The sequence below is a fragment of the Equus caballus genome, chromosome 7 (assembly GCF_041296265.1).
Source record: "Equus caballus isolate H_3958 breed thoroughbred chromosome 7, TB-T2T, whole genome shotgun sequence".
Taxonomy (NCBI): domain Eukaryota; kingdom Metazoa; phylum Chordata; class Mammalia; order Perissodactyla; family Equidae; genus Equus; species Equus caballus.
Window position 1 is genome coordinate 78,123,371 of NC_091690.1, and position 11,355 is coordinate 78,134,725.

Sequence of the window (11,355 nt, forward strand, 5' to 3'; positions counted from 1 at the left end):
TCACCTTAAATTACCTTTCGCTTATTGCTTCTCCTTATTCATTTTCACTGGAATAACTTTTCTAATAATCACTTGCCTGAGAATCTATGTCTTAGGCCTGCTTCTGAGGAACCTGAGACACTTCTGCACTGCTAGAGAATGGTGGCAGTGACATCTCTAAGTCTTTAATTGGTTGATTAGTGTTTGAAATAGTTGTAACTATTGATAAAGTGCCAAAGGACATTGATATCTTGAGATGCATTTTGAGCTGTAAGGTATGATCACATTCATTGAGAACATACCATGTTCTCAATTGTGATTTCTCAAGGAGTCCTTGTTGAATATTCCTGCTAATGAACCTCAGATGAGACTATCTCAACCTATCACTGTGGTTCTAATAAAATGTACCTCAAAACAAAGGATTAAGGAACTTGGGAGAGGTAGTATAACATCATAATAATGTACATTTATAGAGTACTTACTCTGTGTATGGCACTGTCCTAAATGCTTATACATAGCAATACATTTATCCTTCCCAACAACAGCATGAGAAATATACTATTTTACAGATAGGGCACTTCAGCACAGAGCGGTTAAATTACATGCCCAAGGTCTCACAGGCTCCACTACCACAAAGATAGCAGTATTAGCAATTATCATCACACTATCAGGTGTAGAATAGTATATCAATATTGGCTCATCAGTTGTCACAAATGTGTAACATTTGCATGTGTAACAATACTAATGCAAGATATCATAATAGGGGAAACTGTGTATAGGGTGGACATATATGGAACTCTCTGTACTTTTCACTAATTTTTTCTTGTAAATCTAATACAGCTTTAAAAATAAAATCTATTAATTAATACTTCACTAATTTCTACTTTTAATATATTATTATTATTATTTTTAAAGATTTTATTGTTCCTTTTTTTCCCAAAGCACCCGCCCCCCCGTACATAGTTGTATATTTTTAGTTGTGGGCCCTTCTAGTGGCATGTGGGATGCCACCTCAGCATGGCTTGACAAGCGGTGTCATGTCTGAGCCCAGGATTCGAACCGTTGAAACCCTGGGCCGCCGAAGCAGAGCATGGGAACTTAACCACTCGGCCACGGGTTCGGCCCCCTAATATATTATTAATCCAAAGTAGGCAAGCAAGGAGGGAAAAGGGAACATAGAACTGGCTGTTCAAATAGGAATCACATAGTAAGACTGCAAATAAAAATATATTAATAATCATATTAAGTATAAGTACACTACATGCTTCAGTAAAAAACAAAGATTATAAGAATGAATTAACAAAGCAAACCCAACTCTTTCTTCTGCTAACAAAACTCTAACATATCCAAAACATAAGTAAAAAGAAGAGAAAATTCAAACACCAAAAGAAAGCTGGAGAAGCTAGCTATATTAATAAAAGAGAAATAGAATTTAAGTGAAAATAACCTCCTGAGGGACAAAGAAGTTATAACAATAGAGATTTTTCACAAAGAACATGTAACTATCCTACATTAGTATCATCTAATAACATTACCTCAAAATAAAAAGCAAGACATCCAGTTTCCAGTCTGGCATGTAAGAAGTTGGGAAGTCATCACTCTATCCTAACAACAAGTAAAAAGCTTAACAAAGTGAAAAATCAACAATTCTTCTTAGATCTGTCAGATAAGTGAGGTCACAGGATAATCTGTTGCCCCCAAATTTGAGAGACAGAGAGGTGACTATAGAGAATCACAACTTACTGGTGGAGAAACTCATGAGCAGAAACCTCCATGGGACCCAGTGCTGGGGTAGGAAAACCTAAACTGTAAATGAAAATCGCTGGAGGCCGTGTGGACAAGTCTGAATATCAAAAACTCCAAGAGGATCCAGTCATGGAGGGCCTCCATGCATTCGTGAGTTTTACCTCCAGGAGCTTAACCAGGTTCTCAGCGTGCATATTGGAGAAAAATTCACTTATGCAGAGGGAGGGGGAAAGTAACTATTTTGATATAGGTCAGAGTATTCTCTTCTTCTTAATAAGTCCTGCCCTCAAGAGAAACTATTTTACCAGTACCTCAGTTATTGAGATGTTTTTCAGAGTCAGACTGGCCTAGGGAAAGGGCAACACTCAAGGCCAGTCTACTCTAGCTTTCCATCTGGTGGAAAGAAAATACCCAAGTCCAGCCCACTCTAGCCATTATCTCCCACCAAAGGGAGTAAAAAACTGGGAAGAATTTGTGAAGTTCACAGTCCAGAGGCACATGCTCACTAAAAGACCTAATCACAGGACCATTGAACTCTTCCCCTCCTCCCACACCTCACCCCCACATTGTTAAAGGCCTATTTATAGCAGTTCCTTTCCCCCAATACATCATGTCTGTGAAGAAAAAATTATAAGGCATATGCAAGGGCAAAAGCCACAGTTTTAAGAGACAGAGCAAGCATCAGAACCAGACTCAGATATCGAAGGATGTTGGAATTATCAGATTTGGAATTTAAAAGCACTGTGATTAATATCCTATGGCCTCTGATGGATTAAGAAGAATGTATGTAGGAACAGATGGACAATGTAAGCAGAGAGATGGAAATTCTAAGAAAGAAATGCCAGAGATAAAAAACACTGCATCAGAAATGAAGATTGCCTTTGATGGGCTCATTAGTAGATTGGACACAGATGAGGGAAGAATCTCTGAGCTTAAGACTATTTTAGTAGAAACTTCCAAAACTGAAAAGCAAGGAGAGAAAAGACTGAAAAAAAACCAGAATAGAGTATCCAAGAACTGTGGGACAACTATAAAAGGTATAACAAACACATGATGAGAATACCAAAAGATAAAGACAGACAGAAAGGAACAGAAGAAATATTTGAAGCATTAGTGACTGAGATTTTCCCCAAGTTAATATCGGACACTAAACCACAGATCCAGAAACCAGGATACCAAGCAGGATAAATGCCCCCCAAAACCATGCTTAGGCATGTTATAGTCAAACTGCTGAAAATAAAGACAGAAAAATTTTGAAAGAAGCCAGAGTAAAAAAACACTTTATCTATAGAGGAGCAAAGATACGAACTGTCTCTGAGTTCTCCTCAGAAGCCATGCAAGCAAGAAGAGATTGCAGTGAAATATTTAAAGTGTTGAAAGAAAAAACTCCACCAACTCAGAATTCTCTATCCTGCAAAATTATCCTTCAAGAGTGAAGGAGAAATAAAAATTTTCTCAGACTGAGAAAAATTGGCACAGTTTGTTGCCAGTAGAACTGCCTTGCAAAAAATGTTAAAAGAAGTTTAACAGTTTAGAGAGAAGTTTAGAGAGAAATAAAATGATATGCAGATCTACATAATGAAAAGAACAGCATGGGAGAAGGAATAAGTAAAGGTAAAAACCCCTTATTTTTCTTAGTCTTAATTGATGTAATAGATAATGACTGGTCAAAAATAATAATAGCAACAATATATTTGATTATGTATGCTTATATATATGTTATGTAAATATAAACATGCTATATATGCTTAAAAAGAAGTGAAATTAATGATAGTGATGATACCAGGGACAGAAGGGCAGGATTAGAATTGTCTTGTTATTAGAAGGTACTTGCACTAGCCATGAAGCAATGCAGTGCTATTTCAAAGTGGACTTGGATTAGTTTTATCTTTCAGGGAATAGAAGCAGAAGGAATATTTCCTAACACAGTCTACGAGGTCAGTATTACCCTAATACCAAAACCAGACAAGACATATCAAGAAAAGAAAACTGCAGGCTAATATCTCTCATGAACATAGATGCAAAAAATTCTCAAGAAAATATTAGCAAATTGAATCCAACAACATAGAAGAGGAAATATACACCACAACCAAGTTGCATTTATGTCAGCTATGCAAGGCTGGTTCGACATTTGAAAATCAATCAATGTAGTACAACATGTCAAGAAGCTAAAGAAGTAAAATCACATGGTTACATTAATAGATGGAAAAACCATTTGAGAAAATCTAACACCCATTCATTGTAAAAACTCGTAGCCAACTAGGAATAGAGAGGGACTTCCTAAACTTGATAAAGGGCATTTACAAAAACCCTACAACTAGCATCATACTTAATGTTGAGAAACTAGAAACTTTCCCCCTAAAATCAGGAACAGGCAAAGATATCCCCTCTCACCACTCTTATTCAACAATCCTACTGGAAGTCCTAGCTAATGGTTTACGATATGAAAAGAAAATAAAAGATATAAAGATTGGGAAGGAAGAAATAAAACTGTCTTTGTTGGCAGATGATGTGATTGTCTATGTAGAAAATTAAAAAAAGTCAACAACAAAAAACCCTGGAAATAATAAGTAATTATAGAGGGTTCCAGGATACAAGGGTTAATATATAAATGTTAATTGTTTCCCCATATACCAGCAATGAAAAAGTAGAATTTGAAATAAAAAATACAATGCCACTTACATTAGCAACCCCCAAAATGAAATACTTAGGTATAAATCTAACAAAATATGTATAAGATCTGTATGAGGAAAACTAGAAGGCTCTGATGAAAGAAGTCAAAGAACTAAATAAATGGAGAGCTATTGCATGCTCATTGGTGGGAAGACTCAATATTGTCAAGATGTCAGTTCTTCCCAATTTTCTCTATAGATACAATGCAATCCCAATCAAAATCCCTGCAAGTTATTTTAAGGATATGGACAAAATGATTCTAAAATTTATATGAAGAGGCAAAAGAGCCAGAATAGCGAACTCAATATTGAAGGAGAAGAACAAAGTTAGAAGACTGACAGTACCTGACTATTGGATTTAATATAAAAAACAGTAATCAAGACAATGTGTATTGGGGAAAGAATAGATAAATAGATCAGTAGGACAGAATAGATAGCCTAGAAATAGACACACATAAATATAGTCAACTGACCTTTGACAAAGGAGCAAAGGCAATACAATGGAGCAAAGATGGTCTTTTCAAGAAATGGTGCTGGAACACCTGGACATCCACATGCAAGAAAATGATCTAGACACAGATCTTATACCCTTCACAAAAATTAACTTAAAATGGATCATAGACCTAAATGTAAAATGAAAAACTATAAAACTCTTAGAAGATAATATAGGAGAAAACCTAGATGACCTTAGGTGTGGCAATGATTTTTTTGATATAACATGAATGACATGATCTGTGAAAGAGAGAATAGATAAACTAGACTTCAGTAATTGAAATGTAAAATTTCTTCTCTGCAAGAGACATTGTCAAGAGAATGAGAAGATGAGCCATAGATTGGGAGAAAATATTTGCAAGAGACACATCTGATAAAAGACTGTCATCCTGGGCAGGCCTGGTGGCACAGCGGTTAAGTGTGCACATTCCACTTCAGTGGCCTGTGGTTTGCCGGTTCAGATCCCAGGTGCAGACATGGCACTGCTTGGCAAGCCATGCTGTGGTAGGCGTCCCACATATAAAGTAGAGGAAGATGGGCACGAATGTTAGCTCAGGGCCAGCCTTCCTCAGCAAAAAGAGGAGGATTGGTAGCAGTTAGCACAGGGCTAATCTTCCTCAAAAAAAAAAAAAAAAAAAGACTGTTATCCAAAATATCCAAAGAACACTTAAAATGCAATAAAAACATAATGAACAACCCTATTCAAAATGGGCCAAAGACCTTAACAGATATATCTATCACCAAAGAAGATATACAGATGGCAAGCAAGCATATGAAAAGATGTTCCACGTCATATGTCATTAGGGAAATGCAATTAAAGCAACAGTGAGGTACCAGTATACACCTATTACAAGGGCCAAAATCCAGATCACTGACAACATGAAATGCTGGCAAGGATGTGGAGCAACAGGAACTCTCATTCATGCCACTGGGAACACAAAATGGTATAGCCACTTTGAAAGACAGTTTGATTGCTCTTACAAAACTAAACATACTTTCCATACAATCCAGTGATAATGTTCCTCCTTGGTTTTCACTCAAATGATTTGAAGACTTATGTCCTCACAAGAACCTGCACACAGATGTCTATAGCAGCTTTCTTCATAATTTTGAAAACTTGGAAGCAAACACAATGTCTTTCACTTGGTGAATGGATAAATAAACTGTGGTACATCTAGACAATGGAATATTATTCAGTTCTAAAAAGAAATGAAAGGAAAGAAATGAAAAAAAATGAGAAGACATGGAGGAATCTTAAATGCACACTACTAGTGTAAAAAGCCAGAATGAAAAGGCTACATATTGAATGATTCCAAATATATGACATTTTGGAAAATAACTACACTATGAAGACAGCAGCAAGATGAGTGGTTGCCAAGGGGTACAGGACGGAAGGGATGAGTATGCAGAACAGGATCTTTAGGGCAGTGAACCTATTCTGTACTATGTTATAATGTTGGTTACACATTATTAGCCATTTTTCAAAACCCATAGAATGTACAAGACCAAGAGTGAATCTCAATGTAAACTATGTACTTTGGGTGATATTAATGTGTCAATGTAGGTTCACTAGTTGTAACAAATGTACCACTTTGCTCGGGGATGTTGATAATGGGTGAGATTATGCATGTGTAGGGGCAGGAGGTATATGGGCAATCTCTCTACCTTCTACTCAGTTTTGTGTAAACCTAAAACTGCTCTAAAAAAATAAAGTCCATTAAAAAAATGGAGTCAATTTTACAGAATTACTTCGTGAAATTGATAATCTACAATTACTTTAGGAAAAGTTTAGTATGTCTTTTAGTACCTGATTAAAAAATCCAACAAAAAATCAGTGAATATAAAGAGCGCTAAAAAAATATGATTAACAACCCAACCTAATGTCCACATGTAGAACACTGCACACAATATTGTTGTCATTATGTCTCTAATGATTTATAGAAAACATTTAGGCTGGGTAGGGGACTGTGAAGTGTTTGGGGATTGTTGGTGGACAGTTGAGGAGGGGGAGAAGAAAGTTGAATACCTGGGGTGAGGGCATGAAGATATGCATTTGGAGAGCCAACCTAGGGACCAGCTTAAGACAGAGATATGGTCTTCACAAGCCAGAACGCCCCATGAGGGTAGATCAAAATAGGATGTCCCAAGTTGCACCCATCACTTGCTTTCCAAACCCTTTGCTCTTTTTTTTTTTTTAATAAAGATTGGCACCTGAGCTAACAACTGTTGCCAATCTTCTTTTTTTTTCCTGCTTTTTCTCCATCAAGTCCCCCCAGTACATAGTTGTATTTTGGTTGTGGGTTCTTCTAGTTGTGGCATGTGGGACGCCGCCTCAGTGTGGGCTGACGACTGGTGCCATGTCCGCACCCAGGATCTGAACCAGTGAAACTCTGGGCCACCGAAGTAGAGTGAAGGAACTTAACCCCTTGGCCATGGGGGCCAACCCCATCCCATTGCTCTTTTTGTTTTTCCATCACTCTCATTGTATTCCAATTTTTCCAGTGTCTCAGACTCCAAATAGTCATCTTTGGCTTTTGTCTATCTTTCAGTCCTTAAAATTAGACATCATATTCTCAAAACTTTTTGTCCCATTTAAACACATGTGTTTATCATCACCTACTGCCTCTCTGCTTAATCTGTATGCAGAACACATCATATGAAAAACTGGGCTAGACTCAGGTGAAGGAGGAGTGAAAATTGATGGAAGAAATATCAACAATCTAAGATATGCAGATGACACCATCTTACTGTCAATGACTTGAAACGACTTCTGACAGAAGTGAAATTAGAAAAATGCCAAAGCAGGAACTGCATTTGAACATCAAGAAGACAAAAATCATGACTGTAGAAGAACTGCACAACTTTAACATTGATAATGGAGATATTAAAATTGTTAAAGATTTTGTTTACCTTGGTTCAGTCATCACTTTGAATGAAGACCGCAGCCAAGAAATCAAGATAAGACTGAGTCTTGGAAGTGCAGCAATGAAAGAATTAGGAAAGATCATCATGTGTATGGAAGTGTAGACACTAAGGCCAAGATTATTCACACCCTCGTGTTTCTATTAATATGTATGGATGCGAAAGCTGGACAGTGAAGAAGGCTGACAGGAAAAAAATTGATTCATTTTAAATACAGTTTTGGAGGAGAGCCCCACAGGTACCCTGGACTGCAAGAAAGACAAATAAGTGGGCCCTAGAGAAAATTAAGCCTGAACTATCACTGGAGCCAAAAATGATAACACAGAGTTTATCCTACTTCGGGCACATCTTGAGAAGGCAGGATTCTTTGGAAAAGACAATAACACTGAGAAAAGTAGAAAGCAGTAGGAAAAGAGGAAGACCAAATATGAGACAGTTTGGCTCCATAAAGGAAGGAAGCCATAGTCATGAGTCTAAAGAAGATGAGTAGGGCTGTTGAGGAAAGGGCATTGTGGATATCACTCATCTATAGGGTCACTGGGAGTCAGAGTTAATTTGACAGCACATAACAACAGCATGTGCCAGGTGCTCTGCTAGAAAATGGGGTTACAGGCATGACTAATATATGGTGAGAGAGGGTCCTGCATCAATCTAGGAGGAAGGAAAAGCATAAGAGTATTCTGGGAGGAGGGAGAAGCAAAGCTGTAATTGGACCTCCCCTAATCCTCACTAGATGGCTTCTCTTCTTGACTCTCTAGAGAATGCAGAAGCTCCATCCACTTTCCTTGAGCCTTGCTCTCTCGCTTATCCTTTCTTTCTTTTCTTGCATCTATCTTATTTCCTTGGTTGTTTCACACCAGCCTCCAAACATGCTCAGTATTTGCTTTCTAAATAAATGCAGGCTGGAGTTTGTCTCTTCCTTAAGCTCCCAATCTCCTTATTCCCTTCACTATAAAATTTCTAAAAAATTGAAACATTTGGCTCAATAAATATGATTATATGATTATAGTTTATTAGTTTATTTAGCTAATGAATATTCACTGTCTCTATTTCTTCATGAATTCTCATTGTGCAATATGGCTCTGTTTCCACCTTCTCTAACAGGTCTTTCCACAATCCCGTCCTTCAATTTCTAGCTACCAAATTAAGTAGCCTTTTCTTGTACTCTGTCTTATCTTACTAATGCTTAAGACCAATGCAATCCTTTCCTCCTTTCTTGTATTTATCATCATCTAAGCTAGTCTGATACGCTTAAGTATCATAGACCAGACTCAGCAAAAATAAACCAAGGATGTTCCAAGATTTATTCCACAATATTTACCAACACTTGCCTTGTGCAAAGCAGTGTTCTAGGTGCTATGGGTTGCCTGCTGAACAAGATAGAGGTGTTTCTTGTTCTACAGGGTAGGGGAGACAAACAATGCACATGTAAATAAATAAATACACAAAAGAATTTGTCTGTGATTCATTCTATGAAGGAAGTGAAAAGAGTGATGTGATAGAGAGGAACTTAAGAGGGAATGTGGCCACTTTAGGTCAAGTGGTGAGGGAATGCCTGTTTGGGAAGTTGACTTTGGAGTCATGACGTGTAGTTCTCATTCTCATCAAGGGAATCTTTTGAGGCCTTCTGTGTTTGTTTCTAACTTACCTAGTTTCTGTTAGAATTTTGTTTGGTTTTTGGTGCCCACTTTCTATCTGTGATCCTGTTCTTACACCTTGGACTTGGTATTGGTATTGGGTCTTATTGGATTGACTACCTTGGGTAGGATAATGGCTCACTCTAGTTAGAGACTCATTCTTAATTCTGGCTCTAGACTCCCATCCAGATTCCCTTCTAGGACTGCATATAGCACTCAATTATAATGGGGGAGATAGTGATACAGGCAGATTTGTTTTCTGGACACCTTATTTCTTAGTTTTCCATCTATTACTTTTCTTATTGGGTATCTACTACGTATCAGGCATAGATTCTCCTATATATTTGACTGTAGCAGGTTGCTCTTGAATCTGTTACCTATTCCATATCCACACTGCCGTTGGGCCCTCATCTTTTCTGCTTTGGTGTATGCAATAATTTTGTTTTTTCTCTCTTATAATTCCTTCTACAGAATGCATCCAGAGTCATCCTTCTGACATCCAAATTTAAATCATTTATTGCCTATTTACAAAACTTTGAAAACTCTGCACTCTTCACTGTGTTAGAGTGAAAGCTTTATCATGAATGCCTGGTGATACAATTAAGATTACTTACCCTGGCATTCAAGTCCCTTATAATTTAACAACAGTCTTTACAACTTCTTTCACAACCACTCCTTTTCCTTTTCCCAATTCTTACCTCACTCTCTTCCCTTAGAAACCACACTCTGCCATCTTCCTTCATTCGCATGGCATTTCTTGACTTTAAATATTAATTGCATGAGACCTTCTCCATCTTCTCTGCCAGGGGCTCTGTGTTCCTTTTGACCTAGTTCAAGTTTCTCCTTATTTGTGAAGCCCTCCTTTAATCTTCTACATTGAGTTAGTAGTTCTCCTTTCTGTGCTCTCAATAGTACCTTGTGCTTATATGTATTATATAGATTTTCAAACTCTTTCTTAAATATCTTTTTAGATCATGTACTACCCTTCTTCTCATACTTGTAGCTAATATGGTCAATGACCATGTCAAAGTCATATTTTGTCCTTAACAAATCTTAAAGTCTATCCTGGTGTCTCTGTTTCAGTCTCTGCTCCTTTTGACTTTTTTCATTACTGTTTCTTTTTCAGTCTCTGTGTCCGTTCTTTTACCTCTTTCTCTTCCATTTTCCTTCTTTCTCATCTACTTTTTTCCTTCAGACCAAGCTCCTGTCTTCAGGTTGCTCCAGAGGTATGTGGATATAGAGTGGGTTCCTTCCCTGAGTCTCTTAGAGTTATGGCTCACAGCTTTAGTCCAGGCTCTGACTTCCCATGTGGCAGAGGGCCTCAGTTTATAATAGAGTCAAGTAAAAAAACTGATTTCACCATGTTTTGATGTTTGTTATTATCTTGTTAAGGCCCAACGATCTTGAATTATGTGTTTAATAATGACACAAGTTTAACAATCATCATAAGAAGAGGACTACTAATTATAATGTGGGTTGTCTTGTGTGTATATGTATGTGGGTATGTGTGTGTATGTGTGCATGTACCCCTGGGTGGAGCATCACACTTATAAGCCCATTCTAATCACCCAGTTGTCTTTGTCACCCTCTCCTTCTCTTCTATCCACTGCTGTGGAAAGCCCTTCTGTTTTTACTTCTCTGTCTTTCTTTCATTTTCCAGAAACAATACTTTGTTTTTTTCTTTTTAAGTCAGCTGTGCCTTGGCAAGGATAGAAAACTCTTCCGAGTAAGGAAATGTGGCAATGGATTATGGACCCTGCCTGGAAACACAAAACAAATCTTGGAACACAATTTCAATTTTACCTGTCTCAGTTTCTCTTAAGTTTCTAGAAATAAACATTTTTGCTTGATCAGTACTGTTTTTACATAATATACCCCTAATTGTAACTATAATTATGCATGTCTGA